The sequence below is a fragment of the Anser anser genome (assembly GCF_964211835.1).
Source record: "Anser anser genome assembly, chromosome: Z".
In the NCBI taxonomy this organism is placed as follows: domain Eukaryota; kingdom Metazoa; phylum Chordata; class Aves; order Anseriformes; family Anatidae; genus Anser; species Anser anser.
The window spans coordinates 78,318,829-78,344,296 of NC_139723.1; the positions used below are offsets into that span (position 1 = coordinate 78,318,829).

The window sequence follows — 25,468 nt, forward strand, 5'->3', positions numbered from 1 at the left end:
AGTGAATACTGAGCAAGCTCCAAGGCTGCCCAAAGGAGGACAGAGGAAGGATAAGCGATTTGGCTCCGGTTTCGGGCTCTCTGGTTGCTATCCCGCTCGCCGACCTACAAACTCCTCCAAGAGCTGAGGACGAGCGCTGACGGCCACTTTGGGGTCATCCCCATCCCCTGTGTCCTCTCCAGCCTGGGTGGGTGCAGAGCAGGGTCCCATCCTTGGGGGATGCTGCTGCCCTCCGGGGAATATCATTCCCATCTCTCTTCTTTTCCAGCCAGGGTAAAAACAACCCATAAAACCCCCTCAGCATTTCTGCAGGAGGGTGAAACCCTCTTAGCAGGGCGGACACCTCCGAGCATCGCATCCAGACATGCATCTTGAGATGCTGGGGCCAAGGCGAGGAGCCCCGCTGGGAGCACGGGGCTTGCATTGCACCTCCCAGCTGCACCCTGGTGCCCCGCCAATGACCTGGGTTTTTAAAGATGCCATCACGCCCACACTATCCAATTACTAGGAAACAAGTAAGCTGACGGTGGACCTCACAATCACCATGGAAAAAGGGGAAAGGGAACCACCTGCTCAGCACAGAGCCCGATTTCTGGGGATGATCTGTAGCCAAAAGGCACAGTTTTTGTCAAACGGGAGCCACGGCTCATTTTTCCTGTTTTTTTTTTTTTTTTTTTTCAGCTGAAATTGTCCTGCGCAGTTTCTGTTTTAGAAAAACTGTTTGAAAATTTCATAATGAAACAAAACTTCTAGAAACCATTAACATTTCCCTGCCCTGTCCTGAAATTGTCAGTTCCCTTCACCTTCAGTGCTGCTGTGCTCATTGGAAAAAAGTCGGTTCTTTCCTGAAACTTAACCCTTAACTTTGGAAAACCTCTAGAAGAGAAAAAAAAAAAAAAAGCCTTTTGTGGGAGATAACCCGTAGGAAAAAAGCTTCAGAAAGACTCAGCTGTGGTTGAATGGATATTGCTGCTGTGCCGAGGGCAGAAAGGGCTCAGAAAAATGGGGTGAAAGGGGACTTTTCTGCGGAGCACAGTGTCCCCCATCAGAGCCCGTCCCACCTGCGCTCATTTTGTAGAGGTCTGGCGGCACGAGGCGACGCAGGCACACACGCAGTGATTTATTCGGGGGCTCTGGCGTGGAGGCTTTGAGCAGGAAAGCGCTGCACAACTGCACTAATTGTCTGCTGAACATCTGTCTCTCCCCTACTATCGCGGGGCCGGATGAGTCCACCTGCATAGCCGAGGATTAGCACGGGAAAAAGATTTTGTCGACTGCGTGGTTTTGGATGGGAGGAGGGAAAGAAAAAATCCTGCAGATTCCCCTGGAGTGAAGCATTTTAGGGGAAAGCCACTCATGGGCAGGAGGGGAATTTGCAGTTGAAACCAGGGAATTTGTCGGAGCAAGCTGTCCAGCAGCGGGCGCTTACCGTGGGACTGCAGGCACAGGCAGATTGAGCACCTTGCTCCAAACCACAGGGTGCAGGCAGCATCAGTCCCCTGCTCCTCAAGTGACACAAGGGCATCTATTACCACCCGCAGGGTCCCGTCCTCATCCCGCCCAAACCCCTCTCTCGTTTCACTACAGCCATAAATGAAACCTGGAAAGATTAACAGAGAAAAACTGCGGGGAGGAGAGGGGCACAGCTGTGCTTGCCCCGACCTCTCAGTCCTCATTTGGTGACAGGCACTGGGACTTGGAGTAGCCTCAATAGGCACAGAGCTTGTGCAGGGCTCCCTGCATCTGGGCTGCAGGCTTTAAGGAGAGCTGAAGTGGCAAAGCCAAGACCATCGGGGGTTTTCCAGAGACTCCATTTCCCTGGGAGGAAGGGGATTCCCTGATGGCCCCGGAATTTACAGCTTTTATGGATAAACTGCTCAAGATAAACTTCAAGGAGGAGGAAAACAAGATGGAGCTTTACACTGACAACCCTCCCAGGTGATGAGGGCAAATGCTCTAACACCACACTGTGGGCATCTAAGAAAGGAGAAAGTTCAGCCTCAGCTGGTCTCTCTCTCCTTGTTCAAAAGGCTACAAAAGGTCAAAAAATCATTGGGCTACCAAGTACAGAGTGGTCCCTAGGGGAGGGTCTGCAGCCTCCTGGAGGACATCGTGATCTCCCAAAGCTCCCTCAATAGCCAGGGATGGAGGCAGCAAGGCAAGGGACCAGGACAGACTCCTGGCGTACATCACCCCCAAATAAACTGGAGAGCCTTCATTCAGGACAGCCCATGGAGGGGACCTTGAACTTGAGGCAAATGAACTGGGTGGTGGGGATGTGTCCCTTGTCTGTGCTCTGCATCCCACTAACCTCGTCTCTTGGGCAAGAGGAAGAGCCCGTCCATCGTTGCGTGACAGCTGCCAACTGAGTTAACAAGGCTCATGGAAACCCGAGTGCAAAAAGCCTGACAGAAGCCGAAAAAACAAACCAGCGAAGAGCAACAAATTCCCTGCTGTTTAATTAGTGCAAATGTCTTGTGAGCTGGGAATCTTTTTGTCTTTTTTTTTTTTTTTCCCTCCAAGAACATCAGGGGCCAGCAACTCACACTGTAACACAAACAAAACGTCCCTTAAAATCAACTGGTGGTTTTGGCCAAGAGAAAACTGTTGGGATTTCCAAATATGGCCCCTGGGAACATCAGCCCAAGCATTCTTGGGAAGCATCTCGGAGCCTGAACTGTCTCGCAAGAATAAAAACGTTCAGTCCAGCACGACAAAAGAGCCATCACATGACAATAACTATCACACAGGCGCACAAATTAAGCAATCAATCAAAAGTGCAATACCCCAGAAAACAATAGCGAGCGGTGCACATCATACCGGCGACGGGTGAGCAAACCTGACCCGCGATTGCCTCCCTTCACGCATGGGCTATTGTGCTCCCTTCTCCACAGACATCACAGCAACCGAGGGTTTCTTTAGTTTTGGCCTTTTTATCAAAGCGTGGGGAGCAGGAACCTTTCTTGGAGAGAATACAGGTATCCGTACTCCAGCGAAAAAGCATTTGGTCTGGGCTCAGCCATGATATAAATCAATGGTTATTCCGCAGGGATGTGACAGAGCAAAAATTAGACGTAAAATTTGCCAGACGGCGAGAAACGAACTCAAAATCTTTGCCGTCTCTCTCAAGTCGGGGAGGAATTCCTGCCTTAAAGGTTCAGGATCGCGTGCGTGTGCGTAGCTTAACATAATGATGTCCCCTGGGCAAAAGGAGAGAGAAGAATATTTAAAGCCTCCCGCCACTTCTCATCTTCCATCTATCTAATTGCACCCTGCTGCAAAGAGGCACCACCGCTGCCCCTCTGCACACTCAATTAGGGTCTTTGGGGACCGGCTGCAGTGCCTCAACGGCACTGCCACCCCCACCCTGCAGCACCCAGGGGCCCCGATGCGTTCGTGAGCAGATCGGGCGTACGGCTGCGTGCCTGCAAGTGTATTTTAAAAATCAGACCCTGCTGGCAGGCAGCTCGCAGACAGCGAGCGGGGCCAAATCCCATGAATAAATTGCTTGGAGCGAGTGGTTTGACGCGCCATTATTCATAACTAATGCAGTCCTAGTAAACAGAAAATGGAGGCCAAATCTGCCTGTATAGACGCCACTGACCTCATCTGTTTTCATCCTATTTGGTGAGTAAAATCAGAGCAGAGGAGAGCTACCACCATCCTCTAAAAGGGGAAATGGATGAAAAGCACCTCCTAGTTTCCCTACAGCGAGGGGACGAGGTGGGAGTCTGGGAAGTAAGGACGTGAGCCGAACTCACGGTTAGAGCAGAAATTTGGTCTCGCCACTGCACGGACAACCAAAACCAAACCACCACCCCTCCCACCCCTTTCCCAGCATCACAAAAATCACTGCTTGCACGACCCACAGATAAAGCAGAGCCAGTGGAGATGTGACATCTACACCCTCCAAAGGAGGATGCTCTCCTCTCTTTTCCCAAGAAGCAACTCCAAGCCATCACAACGATCAGGGCGCTGAGCTCCCACCCAGCCAAATGCCCGTATCCCCCCATTTTCCTCAGCTCCGTGGAGGTGTTTCCCCCAGCTGTGCACACCAGGCAGCCAGCAGGAGTCGGGACATCGGAAGACGAGGCAGGGGCAGCGGCAGGGGAAGTCCTCATGGGCAAGCACAGACCCACCAGCCACACCAACAGCCGAGACACCAGCAGGAGCTCAAGCAGGATGAGATCGAGCTGATAAATCATGTGCTTTGGACACCTGATGGGGCCCCGAAAGTCACCTTCTGCTCCAAAACCAGGTTGCTCTCTTTTTGGAGAGCAGGCAAGCTGCAGTGCACTTCACTGCCTCTTCACAGCCCAGCTTGAGATAGCCAGTGAAATTAAAAGCAAAACAGAACAAATAAAAAAAATCAATAAAAACAAGGAAGGGAAGAGGAGCAACCAGCCACTCTTCCACCCAGCACAGCGACTGTGGGCAGCCCAGTACAAACATCAGCCAGCTGGTTAAAGCAAACACCAGCCACAACTCATGTGGTTTCACACAGCAATGACCAGCAGAGTCACTGCCAGGGCATACTCATGAGCAGAAAACCCGAGTGCAGAAGGGAAGAGAGAGCTCCAAAAAGCACAGGTTTGCTGATGCTGATGCAGCCTCCAGAGCAGAAGCTGCCTGCAAGAAGCTGAAGGGTTCAAACCACAGCACGGTTGTGCTGGTTCTGCTGTTTCTTCTGCTCTTTAAGAATGATATTTATTTCAATTTGGGCAATATGTAGGAAAATGGTGAAGTTGGTTGTGATCACTCTTCCCTTGCTTCCTTTCCCAAATAACACAAAGTTTAAAGACATTTCAGCTGCAAGCTGCTTCCACTGTGAAGATCCCAGCTCAGCTCCTCCAGAATTCACCCTTGGGGAGAACTGAGCCATTGACCTGCAGGCTGCAACATTCATCTTCAGTGCAAAGGGAAATACTTCTGTAAATGACAACAAAAATTTATTGCTCTGTTTAGAAGTTACAGCCCATTAAAAAATTGCCCTGATTTGAATCATTGACTTTTCAAAATAAATACTATTCTTTCATCAATAAGCTCAAAAAATAAGCTAACCACAAAACCCTTTGGAAAAAAAGAAACATAAAAATGATATCTTTACACATTAATAACATCTATTGATCTAACTGTAAGCATATGTCCACATACATAATTTCACCACATCGCTCATCAATAATACTCTACACTTTTCGTATTAAACTCTGCTATTCCCATGAAACCAAAATCCTAAGTATTTTACTAAAAAGTCCCTTGCCATTTAAATGCACAATAGCTGCATTTGAGAGTATTAGCACTAGGACCATATTTAGTCACGCAGACCAATATTAATCATTCATAATGTGAACGGGGCAGAGTTGTAGTAATGTCAGAAAATAAAAGTGTTTCTATCTGTAATAAAAGCAACAGCGTTTTCTCTACTCCCTTTCGCTGTCCTCTTAATTATGTCTTAGAACCTGAATTTCATAGACGGCCGAAATGACATTTCTGAAGAAAAGGTATTTCGCTCTGGAGCAGCAGATGGGATTATAAAATGCTGGCATGGGCCAGTTTCTTGCAGGGTGACCCAGTATCGCCTCTGCAAAGAAGCGGCGTGCGTTTCCAGCCTGTTGGAAAGGTCTGAATGCTTTCTGCACGGAGGCAGACTGCTGGAGAAGCACCTCAGTGTTTTGGATGAGGATTAACGTACTCTAATCTGTTTATTAATGCTTTGAAGAGGGCTGAGCAATGAGGAGGAAAAACTGGCAGATGACAATATTATTTAGGCTAATCAAGAACATGATGGATGGCAGAGACCTTCAAAGCCAGCAGCAGCACGAGGCAGCGAGGAAGCCCGGCGTGTTGATAAATGCAAGGCACCGCTCGCTGCAAGGAGTGTTTTGAACTAATCACACACATTGCTGCAGTCTAAATTAGCTGAAACCGGCCAGCAAAGTGATGTCAGCCTTCGCTCTGCAGCCACTGCTCAAACAGCAAACAAAATGTTAGGTTATATATGAAGGCAGAGGATTATAAAATACGTGATGGTGTAAATCAGCGGCGTGGCCTGACCTGGAACGCTCCAATCAATTCTGGATATCCTGCATAAAAAAGACAGAGGAAAAGGGTTTCTGCTCAGAGACAGGCAATAAAAGCAATGAGATGTAGAGAAAGAGCAGAGTGCGAGACGGAGAAGTCAGAGACTTTAATGAAAAGGAGGCGGGTAAACAGGAAGAGGAAGGAGGGGTAGGGAGCAATGAGAGATGGCCGGTGAACGTTTCTCCTTACCCTCAAATATCAAGAGGGTAGAAGAGTCCACAAAACTGAAAAGGAAAGGCACTTGGGGCTGATTTATTTACACACGTGGGCTGTGCTGCCTCGAGCATCACGCAGACCCAAGGCATGAGCACCACCAAAACGCTCTGAAGGTATCTCAGGTGACCTGACGGCGCACGGTGGCACCGAGACACGCTGGGGAGCAGAGCGGCAAGGGCGAGGGCAACGCCAGCACGAGGTCTTGCAGACCAAATCCACGTCCAGCCAGGAGAAAACAACCCGCTCCCCGCAGGAGACCGCTCCCAGCTGGGCACAGCCAAGGGTCAACCCATGCCCTGCAGCAGGCAGCTCCTTGCTACACCCCTGAGCTGTATTTAGGTGGTTTTTGACTTGGGTTCTCTCTCTTCCCATGCCTCCCTCAACCCTGGGTGGGGAGCGTGGCTTCCAGTGCATCTTTAAGGCCCCGCAGGGCAGTGGCAGATTGGGGTGGGGAAACTGAGGCAGGGAGCCCCGCCGAGTGCAGGGCTGCAGCCCTGGTGCCACCGGGATGTTCCTCCACACCGCACTCCCCACATCCTCCCGCTGCAGCCTAAAGCCCTTGCACATCTCTCCATCTCTCCCTTTCCCGTTTTTCCGAGGCCCGGTGATTTCCCAGCTGATGAACACATTACCACCTCATTCGGCAACGCCTTGGAGGCGCTCACGTTTCAGGCCCCGGCGAGAAAAAGATGAAGTATGAAAATCCCTTTCCTTTCCAATCCAGTCCTCCCAGCACTGGCCAAGGAGCTGATGCAAAGCGCCTCGGAAAACACACAGAAAACACCGGATGCGAGAGGCCGCGCCGAAGTCGCACCATATGCAGGTGTCAGGGAAAAAGGTCTCCTGTCTCCCACGCCAGGCTGCTATCTCCATCCCACAAAGCCTGCCCGACGGGGGCCAGGACCAGGCAGGGAAGCAGTGCAGGATGCGACCTGGCCCCCAGCCTTGCCTGTTTTAAACCAAAAGTCACTTTTATCCCAGGCACGACTGGGGAAAGCGCGGTCCCCTCTGCCTGCCCTTGGAGATACAGGAACGGGGGGCAAGGCATGGGTCAGGACAAAGCTAACCGCCAGCCCAAAGCATCTCCTGGTGGCGTGTCTGTCTGCAAACAGCTGTGTTTCTACCAGAAATGCTGCAGTTAAAACTCATGATGCACCAAGAGCTTTCCCTGCTTCCACAGCCAGTGGCTCTGGATGCCCCATTTGGGGCATTATTTAGGGAAGCATGAGATGAGCATCATAGCCATCGGAGAGGACCAATGCTGCTTAGGAAGGGTCACTCACTCCTTCCCCATTTCTCTGGTCCAGGACGAGCAGGCTCTGCCTTGCCCACAGCTGACCAGATCTTCCAAAGACACTTGGTCACCCCAGTCTCACAGCCACACAACACTGGAAGAAAATCATGCAGGCACAGCTGGCGTAAAAGAAAGCAGGACAGAGGTTTCTTTAGCAGTGGTGGCCCAGTCCCTGCCCGTTTGACATTTGCTCCAAACCAGTGAACTGCACGGCGTTTGAACTTTTGTTTAGACAGATAGGCCTGTGTATTTAGAAATCCTTGAAACTCATCCATCTGCAAAGACAGCAACTCCCGATAATGCAAAAGCTCCAGCCGGGATGCTGAGCTCAGCAGATCTCTCTACAAATGATTCCTATTAAAGTAAAAAATTACAATGCAAGCGTCTATTAGACAATCCAAGTCTGACATAAAAAAGGAATTAAAAAAACATAATATATTCATGCCAGCCATCTTTATAGACCACTGAGGAGCTCAGACAAGGCAACAGGACGCCTGTTCTTCATCGCTTGCTTGGTTCTCCAACCCACCCAGAGCAATGTACTCTGCATCCTGCCTGGCACAGCCATCCTGACGGGGTCTGCCCTGCTCCTCACCACCTCTGGTGATGAGACCCCCACCTCCTCACCCAGCATCACCCCTCCTACAAGGAACAGTGCTCCTGGAGTGCAGCTTGGACCTTCCTCACAGTGTTACACCCAGGGTTCATTGCCCCAGGAACACGAGGAAGGATTTTTCAGGGAGTTCTTTGCATCTCTGAAAGCTTATGGCATTTTTTATTTGTTTCCTTTCCAGGCGCAATGCTCCTAAACCACAGCCTTAGGGATGTGAGATGTGCACAGATCCTGAGCTGGTTGGTCCAGCATCAGCACAGCACCAAGAAATTCAGCCCGAGCAATGGGTATAGCCACTGGTCCTGGTCCCACCAGCACGAGCAATGAGATATGGCTATCGGGACCAAAGGAAAAACCCCACCATCCTAACCACGAGCCTAAGGACGGGCTGAGGGGAGAAAGCTGAAGGAGAGCACTCCCTGAGGTTTCTCCGGAGAGTGGGAATGCCAGGGGGAGCCTGTCATCATCGTGTCCTCCTCCCTCCTGGCACCTGGGCAGCAGAAACACGCTCGGCTCCCAGCCCCCCAAAGCCTAAACCAGCAGATTATCACGTTAACACTTCAAATGTTTAATTTCCTGCTACGATTACATCGGGTTTGCAGCAGGAGAGGCGGGAGGGGGAACAATCTAAACCCCGAGCAGCTCCAGAAGCGCCATCCCCAACCTGGGGGCTGGATGTGGCCACGGGAGCCCCCTGACTGCCGACCTCTCGGGCCAGCAGCACGGTCACCCTCCATCCCGCTGCTAAAATGAAAGGTCCCTTTGTTCGGCGGCTCCAGAGATCTCCACAGCACTGCGGAAACATTTACCGCGACGTAAGAAAAACAAGGCAGCTGGTGTTTGCAGAGCAAAACGGTACCCGGCCGCAGAGAGAGGCCTGGGGGGGGCACGGTGAAGAGAAAGGAGAGAGAGGAGATGGGGTAGGAGGAGGATAAAAATAGTGGGAGCAGGGAGGAGAGTAGGTGAGAGCGTGGGGGAGTGATGGAGAGAGAGAAGGAGAGGTGAAAAGCACAGGAGGGATCTGGGAGAGATGGGGAGGGAAGGCGAGAGCACAGGAACGGTGGAAAGGCAGTGGGACAGAAAGTGAGGGCGTGGAAAAGCAAAGCAGGAGGGAGAGCAGGAAAAATTCGCTCAGGAAGCTCCAAGCCACGTGGCACCGAGCTGCCTCTGCCCCATCCATCGGTAGACGTGGCTGGCAAACCCGGCGAGCTCGCCCCGTGTGCAGGAGGTGGATGAACAAGGGAGCCCTGCAAGTGTGAGGTGGCTGCACAGCTCGGACCCATCCCTCCCCTTGCCCAAAGCCCTACAAAAAAAAGCACGGCACTGGCTTCATGGCATCTTGCACCACCTCCGTGGCATCTTGGGGAGGGGACAGGGCAGGGGGTGCCAGCTGCCCATGGGGCCGGGGTGCTTTCTGCTCGGTGCCTTCCCCAGCAGCCGCCCACGAGTGCCATTATTTATAGCTCGCTGCCTGCCTGCCCCCCTCTGCGCACCGAGCTCAGCTCGCCCTCGTGCGCGGGGAAGGAGAGGGAAAGGACCGAGCTTCAGGTCAGGGCCAGGAATAGCTGCCAGCGGCCAGAAATAGCTGGTGCCATGCTCGGCCCCGGTTCTTCGAGAGCCGCTGGATGGGAGCGCAGTGTTTCCAAGATTTCAGCCCCGGCAAGGACGGGATTGATTTCTCCTTCGACTCATGTTCCGCCCCCGCTGCCCCCCTCAAGGCTGCTCTCCAGCTCCAAAAAAGCTGCCGGGTGGAAGGAGCAGGTGGGAAGGGCAGGAAAGCAATCCAGCGGCGGGGAGGGGACGACTGACCTCCGGAAAATGTGCTGGAAAAGCAAGCGAGGCAGGTCGCGAGGAGGGACGGGTTTCAGCACCTGCTGCCGCAGCCCCCGCCGCTGACCTGGGAAGGGGCGGCGCAGGGGAGCAGATTCCAGAGGATTTTGGCAGCGCGCGGTGATCAGCGCGCACTCGATGACTCCTTCGGGTGCCTGCGAGGAGCTCAGCACATGAGATCAACGTGGCCGGCGTGCAAGGCACGGATACCGTCACGTGCGCCCGGCCGTGCCCCCGGGGAGGCTGCGAGCCTCCTCCGCGCCCCAGTGCGAGCAGCACCAGCCCGCGTGTCCGCTCACACGTACAGACAACGACGCATCCAGCTCCCACCTGCACGACTTCACTGGCTGCCTGCAAACCTCCCCGTGCCCACCTTGCTCCGAGCACGGCTCCTCTGCCCCGCGGCAGGAGGCCCTCGCCCTGGGTTGGCCGTAAGGAGGTTTGAAGAACACTTCCTCCATTCTCCGTGCTCCTTCCCTCCGGAGAAGGCTCTGAGCACCCTCTATCCAAGCTGAAACCAGCCGACATCCTGATGGGAGGAATACCCTACTGCCCTCCCCTGCTTTATTTGCTTATCTCAGGGCTGTCCTCCCCAGTCCCTTGCTGTTTTTTGGGTACCAGTGCGGAGGAGAGCCGTGTAACCGCAGCAGCGAGGAGCGGCGCAAGGAGGCAGCCAGCCCCCGGGAAGCCTCCAACCCCGGGACGTGCAGGTCGGGGCCGCGGCGGTGGGAGGTCGTGCTCGCACAGATGGGGAGCGAGGAAGGGCCAGAAAAGACAGAGAGAATAAACAGAACAATGAAGGATGCCCTAAGCGAAGAGCTGAGTAGGAAACATGTGGCGCTGGTTCAGACCTTTCCACCTTATGCGAAAATACACACACACGCAGATATTTCGGAGGGTGCTGGCACAGGGCTGGTGGACATGTTTTCCGCAGGTGTTCCCCATCACCTCCAGCTGTCCCATCCTCCTAAGGTGGCTTCATCGCACACAGTGCGCAGGGTGGCCCCAAAATCTGCTCACTACTAGCGCCCCGAAGAGCTGGGCACTGCTGCGAGCACACAGCAATCTGCAGCATGCACCCTGGGTGGGGGGAATGCGCATCCACCTGTCCATGCAACACCAAAGCTGGGCCCGGAGCCCATCCGCTCCCTCCCCAACCACATCCAGGGACTGCAAGAGCTCCTTGAATCTCCTCCTGCTTGCAACACACCCATAAGCTCAGCACGTGGCTGATCAAGGACCTGTAGAGCAAAGGCTGAGCAGCATCAGCACGAGGAGAGGCACATCCCCACGGGGCTGGGATGAGAGCAGGGAAGCGCCCAGGTTTGTGCTAGCAGCCATCTGGGGCAGAGCCAGCCTCTCCTTCACCCCAGCGTGCAAAACTCAGCCTCTAGTTTCAGGGTGTTTTTTGTTTAGCAGGCTACGCTCCAGCCTTGGAAGGCGAGTCCCTAAATAAGCCGAGTATTTTTGGCCGCTCTCCCTCCAGCCTAGGGCTGCCCTTTGGGAAACGCACACCCCGCAGCCCTCCCTGCCCTGGTAACTGAATAGGCTGCTGCTCCTCCGGGCCAGGAAAGGGATTACAGGACACGCTTTAGGGCTTGAATTCGCAACCTTCAGCCCTCTAGATTGGCAGCAGCACCGCGGGGCCGCTCGCTCTGCAAGCTCTGCCCTTTGCAGCACGGGCACCCCGTGCTCGGGCTCCGGCTCTGATCCGGGGCAGAACCCAGCACCCCTCCGGGCCTCGGGCAAGTCACAATTAACTGCTTTGGAGGTGGCAAGGAGACAAATGATTATAATTTACAAATAGACTTTATCTCAAAATGAGCGCCTTACCAACACCTATTGATTTCCGCTCCCCCCCTGGAGAAGTCTCTGCAATTAAGTTGTCACATCCCTAATACCCACGTAAAAATGAGCCGGCACCAGCGGCTCCCAGAAAACCTCACCCGCGCAGGATTACGAAACCCAGCTGCTGAGCTTCCTTTTTACCCCAGAATTAGCAAGAGTTCAAATTTATCTCGCTGTCAGGTGGCAGAGCTTTTATCTCCATGGGCAACGCAAGGGGGAGAGCAAGTTTCTTGGGCTTGTTTCCTGCTGATGAGAGCACTGTAGCTGTTGCAGAGCTCAACCCCGGCTCCTGGCACAGAGGTGAGATTGCCAGAGAGGGGATGCAGCTGACAGCACCCCACCACCCTGGGAGTTTGCACAGGGATGGCATGAAAAACCTGAAAACCCTGAGCTTCTGCATTGCCACCCAGCCCCAGCTCAGGATGGGGACAGGGGAGGACAGACGAGGAGAGAGACAGCACCAAGAAAAACAGCAGCAGGTGGAAAAAAAAGCTCCAGGAGAGACAACGGTGTGGGAGATTAGGAGCGGGTCTGTGAGATTTAGCAGAGATCGGGGAGCCAGACCCAATTACATGCCACACACTCCATCCACGAGTGCCTGGCTGCGGTTCATGTCACTGATGCGGCGTATAGATTTGATAATTGCCGCCATGTAGACGGGATAATCTCCCCCTTGCCACCTCCTGGCCCCGACGTCGCTGCAGCCGGCTCAGCAGAGCCCTGCACCGCTGTGCGGAGCCGGGAAGATGCACGCATCCAGCCGGGCACTCAGCGGTGGTGCTGGGCGCTGAGAGCATCCCACCCCTCTGCATCCTTGCAAGGGAGAACCCTCCACCGCCCGCCCGGTGAAGCCGATGTCATTTATTGATAGTGTCCCCTTGAGGCAGGCAGGGGACTATGCATGAGAAACACTCTGCTAAGCATAATAAAAGCGAGGGGAAAAGCCACGCTCATAAAACACCAAAGAGGAGAAGCTGCGAGGGGGCACTGGGGGTGTCACGGCTCGCTTTGTCACCTTCTGCCACCCCGAAAGACCTTGCAGCATCTCAGCGCTGAGATTGTTTTACTCGTGGTGGGACACCCGGGTGCTTCTTGTTTGCTCCCAGCACGACGAAGTTGTCCCCAAACCCCGACCAGCCAGGCTGGGTCCCGGCTGGAGGAGGAGGGTGGCAGGCGAGCTCCTTTCCCCCCTTGGAGGTGGAGGGAGGTGGCAGGGAACGTCCATCAGGCACCTGCCAGCACGGCCAATTCACTTCCATTTGGAAAATTAAAGAAATAAAATGAATCGTTTTCTTAATTTGAAAGGGTGGCAGGAAGCAAATACGCCTTGGGTCCCTGCCAGCACTCGGAGATCTGCCGCCGCTGGCTCGACCGCAGGGGGAAATGCCAGCCACCTCTCCTCCTCTCCCTGCAGGGCTGAACGGTCCCTTCCTGGGGGCTGCGAGGGCTCCCAGTCTGCTTCCATTGCCCCCATTTTCTGAAACTGGTGTGGAGCCTGGGGCAGCTGGAGCAGACAAGGCCAGGGGGAGAAGGATGGCACAGCCCCTGTGCCCAGCTGCAGCCCCACACCACTCCTGGACTCGGTAAGACCCCAAAGCGTTGCCCCATTTATCAGACTTTTATCAGACATCTATCAGATTAGCCACGCAAAAATCTCCTCCAGCTTAAAACCCCTCAAGAATGCAGAAAGGGAGGCACCTCGTATCCATGCTCTGCCCTTTTGGGGTGCTGGTTCCCATGAACCACACACCCCCAAAACACATTCTTTCTGCCAGGGGCCAGCCAAAGCTGCATCCTTTTCGGTTCAGCTCTAGAAATGTTCCCCCTTGCCCCGATTTTCATGATTTTGGGGACACGTTGGCAATGCTCATTATCGCTCCCCATCTCAGCTGCCCTCAGCTTGCAGAAACTTCTCACAGGAGCTGGCCTCAGCTGGGCTCTGCAGTGCCTGACCCTAAAGGATCTGCTCCCGCTTGGTCCATGGAAGGGAGAAGGAGCCACCAGGAGAGGACCTGGCTCCGGGACGGGAGCTGCACCCGGGCTGCGTGCTCCCCCCCGCAGATGCGTCTCCCTCGCTTGCAAGAGACAAACATCGTCTCTCATTGCTTTTTTCCTCTTTCCCCCAGCCCGACCAAGGCGAATCCCCAAATCCCAGCTCCTTCCTGCCAAAGACATGTGCACCTGCAGAGCAGCTGGTGCCAACATCCAGAGCAGAGCCAAGCACAACAAACGGGCTAAAGAGCCCTCACTGCACAGAGACCAGCTTACAAAAACAGCCGTAATTCACCCCAACTCTATTAAACTGTCCTGGGTTATTGCTCCATTTCCTTTCCCACCACAGAGGATCAAATGAGATTTCTGTGGCCGCACAGAGATGCTCACACGTCTTCCCTTCAGCTGCCCCTTCTGTGCTCCGCGCGGGGTGAGACCCGCCTTGGGGCAGCATGGCTTTGCATGCAAATCATTTCTGCTCAAAGAGGGGTTTTCACGTTGGGAAAACACAAGTGGGAGCACATTCCCATGCAGGGCTACCCGACGGGGCACCCAAACCCTCAAGCTAGAGCTTGAGCGAGTGCTGCAAGCCATGGCCTCTTTGCAAAGCCCAGGAGGTGCCCGCAGGATCCGACCCACCTCAGTGCCCGGCTCTTTGCACAACAATTAGCACAACCGGTCATTAGCAGAGGAACCGGGCAGAGCTGTGAGCATCCCTTGTTTTACCTTCATACTTAGGGGTTTTCTTCTGGTGGGTCAAAAGCCCACTGCAGACCAGACTCCTTGTTTACAAGTCAGAGAATGTAAAAGCTGCACAGGAGATTCAGGGCACGGCTCCCATTAATTTCACCAAGTTTTACACATCCAAGGCAAGAGTATTCAACAAAAAAAAAAAAAAGAAAAAAAAAAAAAAAGGCTTGCTTCAAGGTAAAAAATAGCCAAGAAAAATGAACTTCGCTTCCACAGGCTTTCAGGAAGAGAAGTATCTGAAATGCAACAGTTCTTGCAGGCACTCTGTGGGCTTTGCAAATAGATAAGGGTGTTTGGAAACTGAAATCATGAAAATTTCCACCGCCTGTCTTGTCACACAATATCTGCACACACGCTAGTCTCAGCCACCAGCAGTGTCTGGAGAGGAAACGCAGAGAAAAAGTCCGAGAAGTTTAATGAACTGTCACAGCTTAACAAACTAATCCCTGCTTATGCTCACCTCATCCCAAATGAGAGACTGGGAAAAACAAGTGTGCAACATAAGGCATCTATCTCTTATCTGTATGGGCAAATAATTGAGTGGAGACTCCTGGGTCACCGCAAGGCACCGTGCGCCACACATGACCAGAGCTAAGCAAATACCTTAGAACAATTTCCCATGAAAACTTTGCATCTGTTTTCCAGAAACACTGCAGCTAAAGGTAAGAAACGCGCATGGGAGCGGCGCAGCTTGCAAAATGGTCCCAGAAAGCCAGCTTTGAACGAGGCAAGAGCGTGCACACGGTGGATTTGGTGCAGGAAGCTGCTGGCGCTACGGGGACCTGGTGCTGCTCATCAGCCTGAAGCCCCGATGTCCCGGTGCCCCAAAAACCTCATCCTTGGCTGGCAGGGCTGGGCACAGCCAGAGAGGAACAGGCAGGTCCCTGCTGTGAAAGCGAGCTGCTCCGGAGCGATGTAAACACGTGCTGGCAGGAGGCACCGGGTAAATAGCTTGCAGCAGCACAAACCCCGACCAGTAGCATTTTCTGGGCAAAGCAGCATCCAGGCTTTCAATCAAAGCTCAAGGCTTTATTTTCTTAGGCTCTTTATCACGCTGTCAGGAGGCTTTACCTCTCCCGTCTCTCTTATAAACACACACACACGGGCTGTCTGCCCCCAAATCCTCCCCTCTACATAAACTGCTTCCTGGCCGTTCCCAGAGCAGAAAGGGGAGAAATTCATCGTGTGAAACTCCAGCCGCTCCGATCTTCATAAAAGCCAGTGTCAGAATGCAGCACCATATTCTCATAACGTGGACAAGTTTCAGAAGTGCCTTCAGGACACCTGGTACCTAACTAGAAATGAATGCAATGACACTGGCTGCTGGCTTAGCTGAGAGACGAGGTCTGGGTGCGGATGCTAAATCAGCCGTTAATCCCATATCCCAACAAGAGGCATTTCTCTTGCATCTAGGCATTGCTTTTCTGATATTGCAAAGAAAAGCCTGGTTCCAGCTGATGCTGGGCTTGCTCTAAAGCAGTGCAAATACTGACTGTGCTGCCGGTCTGTCCCACAGGGGTGGCATTTCGCCTCCCTGTCCTGTACAAGTTTTTGGAAATATAAAAATGATTTGTGAGAAAAACTAAAGTGCACAGGACGGCAAAAAAAAAAAAAAAAAAGGAGGGAGCTGGGGAAGCGTGGTGGTGGTCCCCAGAGGAGCAGCAAGGAGGGAGAAGGAGCGGATTTGCTTCTAATGTCTTCCCTGAGAAGACATCCAGCGGCTTCGTCTCAGCCCCCCGTCGCCGCTCACACAACACCCCCAAGACACGATCCTCCGCAGGAAAGCAAAGGGGGCGACGGGATCTGCTGCCAAACCCTCGCGTCTCAAAGAGGGGGGCGAGAGGAGAGAGCGGAAATGAAAAACAAATCCCGGAGCCGGGGATGTGCCGAGGGGCGGCTGCGCCGCGGTGTTATCCCTGTCGGCAGGGTGGGCTCCGCGGGAGAGGGGATTAACTGCTGGCATCCCGAGGAGCCGGCTGGGGGGAGAGGGGAGCTGCTCCAAAAGGCAGCAGGAGGGCACGTCCTGCTGGGACGGGTTTTATCCCGGGGATGGCAGGGGTGGACGAAGCACCGCTGGGATCTGGAGGAGATGAACCCCGCACCATGAGTCCGTGCCTGCCCTGTCCGATGTAGGGGGTGTGAAAGGGGTGCACGTGGAGGAAGGAAGAAAGAAGGAAGAGGGGAGATGATGGCATTGAAATATAGATGAGATGAGATGGCTGTGTAGACACTTTTAAACCTACCCAGATGGGAAGACACAAATAACCAGGTCCCCATGCGCCATTAGCACATCACTTATTAATCACCCATTAATGAGCGGGCTGCAGATAGAGTCCCATCTTCTCCTGCTACGCTATTTTTTGGTGATTTTTCCTCCCCTCTCCAATTTTCTGCCAAGAAACCCCTCCTAAAGGCAACACCAGAGAGTTGTGCTTTCATTTCTCTTTTTCTTCCTTTCAACCGGAGCTTTAAAAGAAACAAACACAAGCAGAATCATCTCCACAGCAAGTTTCCCTCTGGTCCTTTTTTTACCATTTCCTCCACGTAGGACTCGCTGCACACCGATGAAAGCTCAGAGCCCCTTTGGAAACTTGCATGCAGCTTCTCTCCGCAGCTCTGCCTACAAAAGCACATTCAAACCTCTAACCTTTTTTATTCCAGGCAAATTATTTGCAAAGTGAGCACAAGCCCCCAAGAACACATTACGGCTCTGTTACTATTTGCTGAATAGCTTCAATGGGCCAACAAGTTGCTTGCAAAATTATCTGTTTTTCACCCATAACCTCCGCGGCTGACTGCTTCTCATGCCATGGGCAAGGCACCAAAAGAATAATTCTGCATCGGTGTTGAAAATAGCAGTACCTCCTGCCAATGCTAATGGGTTGCAAGGTATGAGTAGCCACGCAGCCCTTTGCTCAGGTCAGAGATACGACTTGCTTTCTGGATTCAGTAATAATTTCAGCAAAATCATGGCCACAAGAGATGCAGTTTTGAAAGGAGTCAAGCAACTCATCACTCCGCTATTTATAAAACTTTAAAAACAGGCGTACAAACATAAAAACACCCCCCCCACACACCCCACACACACTCATACACATACCACCTTATTTGATCAGACCTCATAAAAACCAGATGCTATCTTGGAAACTAACTTCCTTGGGAAAACAAACCGTCTGTAGTAAATCCCTGGGCCGGCACAGGCAGCTGCCCCGGTGCGCTGTCTGCACGAGGTTTGATGCTCTGCCTGTCTGAGGACACACAGGGGCAGCCTTAAAGCTCTCTGCAAAGCTCCTCGGAGCAGCAGGAAGCGGTGAGATGTCAAGTAACCGCTAACGGGGAGTTGGACTTGGTGCCGGGGTTCGGGGTGATGGAGGCAGCGGAGCTAAACTAAACAAAAATAAAATAAATGTGGATGTCAGCAGGTTGTCAGTGTCTCAAGAGGCACCATAACAAAACGCGTGCAGCACAGGGCTGGCGGTAGAGCGAACAAAGGGCTGGGTGACAGCAGAGGCTCTGTGCCGCGGGCTGTCAGCGCCCGGAGGTGGCGGGGCCGGGGCTGGAGCTGGCGAGCAGGAGGGGACGTGGCCAAGGTGGGAGCGCAGGGGCTGCGGGTCGCTGGCACGCACCAACAAGCACAGCCCGGAGCCGCCGCGTGCTCCATCGTGTTGCCATCAGGGATGTGGCCAGCATGGCATGAGCTGGGCTCCTGCACGCTTACCCAGGGTCTCCCCGAGAAATGGGTGCTCGTTCCCTCGGCACGGAGGGATGCATGACCTGGGTATTTGGCAAAAGGGAGAAGGTGGAGCTGTCGGAGCGGTCACGAACACCCGCAGCTGCGCAAACAGAGGATGTGACTTACCTTGGCCCCCTCCAAGATCCTCTCGGAAGCTTTTTCCCAGCTCAGAGACGAGGACGAGCACTGTCCCAGCAGGGCAGAGACTACAGCTGCCGTCCCAGACCAGCGCGTTAAATGCGTTGGCTTGGGATAGGACCGAGCACCGACAGTCACCGTCAGCCCAGCCCAGCCCACAGAGTTTGCTCCTCTGTTTTAAATCTTGGATTTATCCGTGTGATCAAATCTAGCTTTCCTGCCAACAGAAAAGCTGCTGCAGGGACCGCGGGCCAGCGCAGCCCCACGTGGCACGGTGCAGGATGCTGCTGCAGCTTTGGTCTCGTCCCCCATCACGGCATCCCCCCAAAAAGTCACACAAGCCCCGGCTGCAGCGCACGGACCAGAACAGCTAGCCCAGACCCTTCTCCCACGCAAAGCCCAGAGCCTTTAGCAGAGGCAGTGCAGGCTGCTGCCCTCTCTTAAATCACCCCGGGTGACAGAGAAGCCATCAACCAGCACCGTCCCAAAGCAATCCCAGGGGCCTGGACGAGCGTCCGGCATTGTGCAACCCAGCGCAGCAGCCCAGGAGGGGTCCAGCATCCAGTTGGACGCGCAGGAGGAATGCAAGGCCGGGATCCAGGAAAGCACATGCTGATCTTTCAGCACCCGAGTCCTCCTGACCCCTGTCATCTAGAGGAAACTAACTTCAGATGGCGAGGGAGAGAGGAAGGGAGAATTATCCGCGCCGGAGCCGGGGGGAGCGGGATGCCTCGGGGCAGGCTGGCCGGAGGTCGCACAGGAAAACGCCGTGTCGGAGCCTGGATGTGAACCCGAGTGTTGGCAGGTCCCAGCCCGGTCCCCAAAAGACCTTCCCTGGAGCTGCAGGCAGGAGAGGAGGAGAAAGCTCTGGCCAGCGACCCAGGAGGTGCAGGCTCTGCTCTGGGCTCTGCAGCAGCTTCCGGCCCGGGGAAGGGTGAAGGTGTTCCCAGCTCTGCCCTCCCCATCTCCAAATGAAGGAAAACTCAGTTTTTTTGTTAGTTTGCCTCCCCAGATTGTCCAGTACGGGCAACGGAAGGAGTCCGTAGGTCCCTACAGTAAATAAAGACAGAAGGGTTTATAATCCTGTATTTTTCAGAGGTGGGAGCAAGGAGGAGGAGGGGGGACCCATCGAGATCTCTAAACCTTTCTTTCCACAGCCTCCTTCGGACTGTTTCCTCCCATATTTTTGTGCTACTTCAACCAACATTTATTTTTGGAAAAATAAACTAGAACAAATGACAATAAATCCAGGGGAACTGCTGGGAGAGCTCCGGTTCCTGGCGGGGACCTCCCGACACCACCAAACCCCCGAGCCCATTCCTGCGCTGCAGGAGAGGGGGGACGGTGGCAGCAGCAGGGTCCTGGGCTCGGGGCGACTTCTCATCACTGGCACAGATTGGATTCAGACGCAGAGAGGGGATGGGGAACCACGGGAAATCCCCAGGCAGGGGGAAACACGCAGGGGAGACTGAATTCAACTGCTGCAGGGTTAGGACCAAGGATGCTATCGTAGGATGAAGCACTGAGCGCGTCAGAGAAGGCGGCACCCACAGCCACACAAAGTCCCAGTACTCTGAGGGTACTCATGTCACACATAGATGTGTTTTCAAGTGCATAGAGGGCTTGGAGGGCCCTCTTCTCCCTCCCCAGATAGGAGTTTGCAAGGGATGAGAATCTCTGGCAACTAATGCAGATGGAAAAAATATTTCAGTGAATCAGAAAAATAAAAAGAGAGAAGACCCTGCAACATGTTATTTCCTGCCTGTTTCCATTTCCTTTCCTATTTCCATTAGGTGAACCATCTTAGAATGATCCAACAACCAAACCATCACACGAAACCCCAGCAGCAATCACAGCAGCTTTTCTTTCCAAGCCATTTTGCAAGCTTTGGAGACACCTTCCAATGCAAAATGCTTTAAAGGGTCAGCTCTAGATGATGACAACTGAAAGAAACAACCCCTTGAAACACAAACTCTTTGCTGAACTGCAAATACAGCCATGGGGACATGGCTGACCCAAACCATCAATGCCAAGGCAGATGTGAGCTGATGGCTTCCCTTGCTAACCACCATAGGCTGAGCATGTCTTTATTTCACCTCAGATCCCTAATGGAGTCTCCTAGGTTGTTTTGTCACCCAGGACCATATAAAGTTTATTAAAATATATAAATAATAAAATAAAAATAAAAAGACAAATACGTTGCAGTCACTATCCTGAGTCAAAGCTCCTGGCCACAGATCAAACGCACGTATTTCCTGAACAGGGCAAGACAAGTCAAAACGGCACAAAAGAGGGAGCCAGACCATGTAGAAGAGAAATGGGCAGGCAAAAACAAACAAACAAACAAATCTATTTTCTTAGGACTGATTTCAGAAGACAGTTCTGACAAGCTATATATTACATCAAAGGCAGGGGCCATCTCTTGCCAAATCTGAGCAGCCCTGACCCGGTGCCCCCCCAGACCGAGCCCTTGTTCTAGCAGAGCAGAGGGTTAAAGTCCCGATTACAGAATTGGAAACACAGTTACCCAAGAGAAAAATAAACCAATTACAAAAAAAGCCAAAAACACAATTCCAGATTATATTTAACACTCAAATTCCTCTTTAATTGCTCCAGTGTCTCAGCCAGCTTGCAGGGGAGGAGCGGGGACTGGCAAATTAGCTCCCCCCCAGCAACGCTTCCCCCTGGGGAGCTTTCCGAATTTACATTCCCATTGTGTTCTTTAATTAGTGCATTCCTGCAGCTTTTCTGAGAGTCCCAACACTTCCAGGGCCATGGCAGTACTTTATAAATAATACGGGAATATTCACTGTATGCTCCTTTCGCTCCTCCCAGCATCCCGGTGGCTGTCGGCTTTCACGGGGACCACACACGGTCCTGAGCAGCCCACCGCTGCCAGCCCCAGAGGTGGCTTTTCCAGGGGATCTCGGTGACCTCCTCCTTCTTCTTCTCCCACCTAGCATCTTATCTGGGGTCCCACCATCCCAAGCAAGTGATGGTTTTCTCCCAGGCAAATTGTTCTGAGTTCTGGGTGTCCCCGCAACATGGTCCTCGTGCCGGTGACAAGGGCTGGGATGGCACCTCCAGAGAAGGTCCCATGGCCCTTTGGCTGTCCCATGGCTCAGGGACGTCCAGCCTGACCCCAGCAGCATCGTGCCACGTAATCCCGACTCTGATAGCCACAAGTTGCTCCTCTGCACCAAGACCTGGGCAACGCCTTCCAGCCTGAGATTTCTGTTCCCCTAGGGAGGCATGAGATACCTTTGTGGGACAAAAGAACGTGGAAAAATGTATTTAGTCTTTAGTAAATATGCCAACTGTTGCCCAGAGATGGGGTCCAGGCAGAGCCCAGAACCACTCATTACCCAAAGTGGTGGGGAAGCCTCCAGCACCTCCAGCCACACCAAGGTTTCCTACATAATAACCCTAAAAATCTGATCAGGAACCAAGTCCGAAGCAGAGGAAAGACAACTCAGCCCAGCCACACATCGCAGGCTCCAAACCAACGTTTTCCCAAGCCTCATTAGGGATGATTTATGAAGGCTGACACCATCATTAACCTCTGACCACGTCCCCACTGCCTGCAGGGCACTTCGCAGCCTGCCCAGACCGTCCAGCGGCATGGTGGGTGGATGATTGCAGTTTTATCCACCCCGCCAGCACAGCTGGGTGCTTTGAGGGGGACTCGTGGCATTGCCAACCCGGCCGGGAGGAATGCACCTTCCCGAGTGCTGGCTTGGGGACGAGCCCCGCAGGCAGGCACGGAGCAGCTTGGCATGGGCAGCAGGCACTAACGACCCACCATGTGCAACCCCATCTGGTTCTGACACATCCATTATTCAAAGGCATTTGGCAAAGACCTTGGGCAACTCGCTGCCAGTGTTGGGGTCAGTTCACAAGCTCATGAATTCCCAAACTATTCTCTGTTTGTGCTCATAGCCGAGCAGTGAATGGGATTTTCGCAAATTTCAAGGGAGCTAGTGTTTTCTAAAAACACCTGCCTCTAGAGCCTGCAAAATCACCCAAATTTCCATCCTCATTTAAGGCACACATCTAGCTGGAAAAAAATGAAAATTTGTCTGCAACTACACAGACTGACAGCACGTACCAGCCCAGTACATAAGGGTGGGAAAATCCCCTGCCTTTTAGCAATCCCCCAATTTCACGGGTGATCTTGTGCCATCACAGACCCTAAGCCAGGGGTGCAAGCTTCAGCTCACCCTTCCCACTGGCTCAGGGGTGGAAATCAGGCAGAGCTGGACCTGCTTCTTCTCTGGGTCCGTCCCCAACCCCTCTGCCGAGCATCTCTTATCCTGCTTCCAACAAGTGGGACATAAAGGATGTCCCCAGCCCCACAGTGACACCCTGGGGCCACACTTGCTGGGCAGGATGACAAGCGGTCCCGCTGCCACCGAGGCAGCTCTCGGGAACCTCGGGGAAGGAGCGGGAGGAGGCGCACATGTGGGAACGGGAGATGGGGCTTGCTCAGAGACAGCTCTGCGCTTTTGGCAGGGCTCGAGGGCATTTGTTTTGAAGCTGTGTTTACATGCCTTTGATCAGACGTGTTTAACTTTCCTGGTGCGTGACAGCAGCAAAACAAGTTTGATACAGGGATAATGAAACACATTGTGCGCCCGTACGTGTAAACGGCTCTAACGAGGCTGCACACACCGGCCGCTCAAGCTGCAAGCAGAAAGGGGGAGCTGGACACATGGGAGCTGCATCACCACAATGCCAACCCCATAAGGGAAAGCACTAGCCCAGGGCTTGGCCGAGAGCAGTGTGCCCCAAAGAGAGGCAAAACTCCCTCCAGCATCGCGGGGAGCTCTTCCTCACCAGCTAAACCAGGGGCACCACGCAGGGCTCAAGGCTCGCCTGCAGCAGTGCCCGAGGGCACCGGTATTGAGCTGCCCCCGCTTTTTCCAACCTGTGAGGATCTCAGCAGCTCCTGAAGTCGGAGCTGCCTTTTGAGAGATGCTCGGAGAGCAAAAAAGAAAAGACAGCTTTCAGCGATGCTCCTAAAATAGCCTCTCCCTGAAACGCTATGACACACCTGGCACAATTATCAAGGACGTTCGTGCATATGTTTAGACCGACTGGACCACTAAACACCCTGCCGGCAATTCAAGCCTCCCAAGGCACTAAAAGCTTCCTCCCAGCGTGCCAGCAAAGCACACAGTGCTGCCGGCATCCTTCAGAGCAGGAGGATGGCACCGAGGCTGCACACACAGCCATAAGCAAAGCAGCACAGGGAGCATTTCCTGGCAGTGCAATGCAAAGGGCCGCACTCTGAACTGTCCTTGGCATGGGGCAAAGCCTTAGTACACACAGGGGTTGCTCCCACTGAGGAATCTGAAGGCAATCGTCGCATTTTGGAGGTTAAAAGATCTGTGGAGGAGCGCGGATGCTGAGCACGCAACGCCACCAGCTTCTGCTAGAGAGCAAACCCAAGCACATTAAATCTACCAGTGCAAATGCAGGCAGCGGGACTTTATAATACAGTCCCATGCTGACCATGCTTCATGATGAGAGATGCCACCGTTTCTCCGTGCTTAGCGCAGCAAATGACTGAAGCATGCTGGCACAAGAGATTTCCTAATGGCATGCCACCTCGCTACACAACCTGTCAAGCCAATGCAGGCTTGTGCAGGAGAGCTCAGTTGGCGATAGAGGGGGAAGTGAATACTCAGCTGTGATAAATATTTAACGTGCTTTTAGTCCTGAAGAAGTGTAGCACTGAGGCCATCATCCTGTAAGTGAAAACCAAGGCTGATTAATGGGGGAAGGTACTCCCATTTATGGGAGGTTAGGATCAATCCCAATTCTCAGCTATTTGTTGAATCTTTAATGCTCTTTTTCGAGAGCAGAGTTCCTTGGTGAAGGGCAGCATCCTAATAAGGCTGCTTTAACGGCACGGATGTTAAGGGGGTATAAATAAAGGCCCTCTGTGAACAAAATAATAAACAATGAGATGAAAAAGGAAGGTTTCACGTGGTCACTGCATTTGTCTGGCTTGGAAAAACAGCTCTGAGAAGATGCCCTCTTTCCTGGAGGGTGGATTTGCCTCTTCCAGAGCCTGTCCTGCCATCGCGGAGCTGAGCTCAGCATCGCCCCCAGACTCTCCCTGTGCCAGGCCAGAGGAGCCTGGCTGCCCGCGAAGTGAGGAATGCTTCCAGGCTTTCAGCAAGCAGGTGCATTAGCTACTGGCATGCCGGGAGAGAAAAAGCAGCTGAGTGAAGGCAAGGAGAAGCTCGCCAGCCAGGCGAGATGCATCCAGCTGGGTCCTCCTCCACCACTCCCTTGCATTTCCAGCCCAACAGCCCGTGCTTGATCCTTCCACCTCCCTCCCTTCCTGCTGGGAAGATCTCCCCCATTTCTTCCACACCTCAGCCCTCTTCTCAGCCCGGCAGTTTCACCACCTTGTGCTCCACCTTTTCCCTCTCCGCAGCAAGGTGGCCCTACGCCATCATCCATCTCAGCAGCCAAGACAAACCCCCCACCTCTGCCCTTATACTGGTCTCAACCACATCCCCTCTGATGCTCTCCAACATCCCCCTCCAGATGCTCCCCGTGCTCTCCAACATCCATCCCCCTTTCTGCAGATCACCCAGCGCGAACAGACACCTTGCATTTACAAGGCACATCCCAGGGGCGCATCAACGACAGCATCCCCATTTGCCCCTTTTTAGGTCATCACATCACCATCCCACACTCATTTCCCCCAAGAAACCGACCCCTTTTGCTTGGTTCCACCTCACCATGCAGCAGGGACCGACCTGCCACCAGCCAACAAAACCCTCCCTGTGCACCCCTGCTCGCTCACCATCCCCCCCTCACCAGCACAAGACACAGAAGCCAGGCCACAGCCACAAGCCTGCTAATGAAGACGAAGAGCCAGGCAGCCTGGCCACCCCTCCCCAGCTGCCCATGCCTTTCCGCTTGCATTATTCCTCCTGCTGCCACTTGTCTGAAT

General features: G+C 53.4%; 1 protein-coding gene across 5 annotated transcripts in view; it reads right to left on the bottom strand.

The window, feature by feature from the left end:
- CNTFR (ciliary neurotrophic factor receptor) overlaps nucleotides 1-25,468 on the bottom strand; it is a gene marked incomplete at its 3' end in the record, with an annotated part of 178,455 nt that overhangs the window by 98,032 nt on the left and 54,955 nt on the right. The window contains exon 1 of one of the 5 annotated variants that reach the window (XM_083818338.1): nucleotides 18,484-18,954. The exons of the other annotated variants lie outside the window; for them this stretch is intronic. Of the gene's footprint in view, nucleotides 1-18,483; nucleotides 18,955-25,468 lie in introns of those variants that run through there. 5 annotated transcript variants of the gene reach the window in all.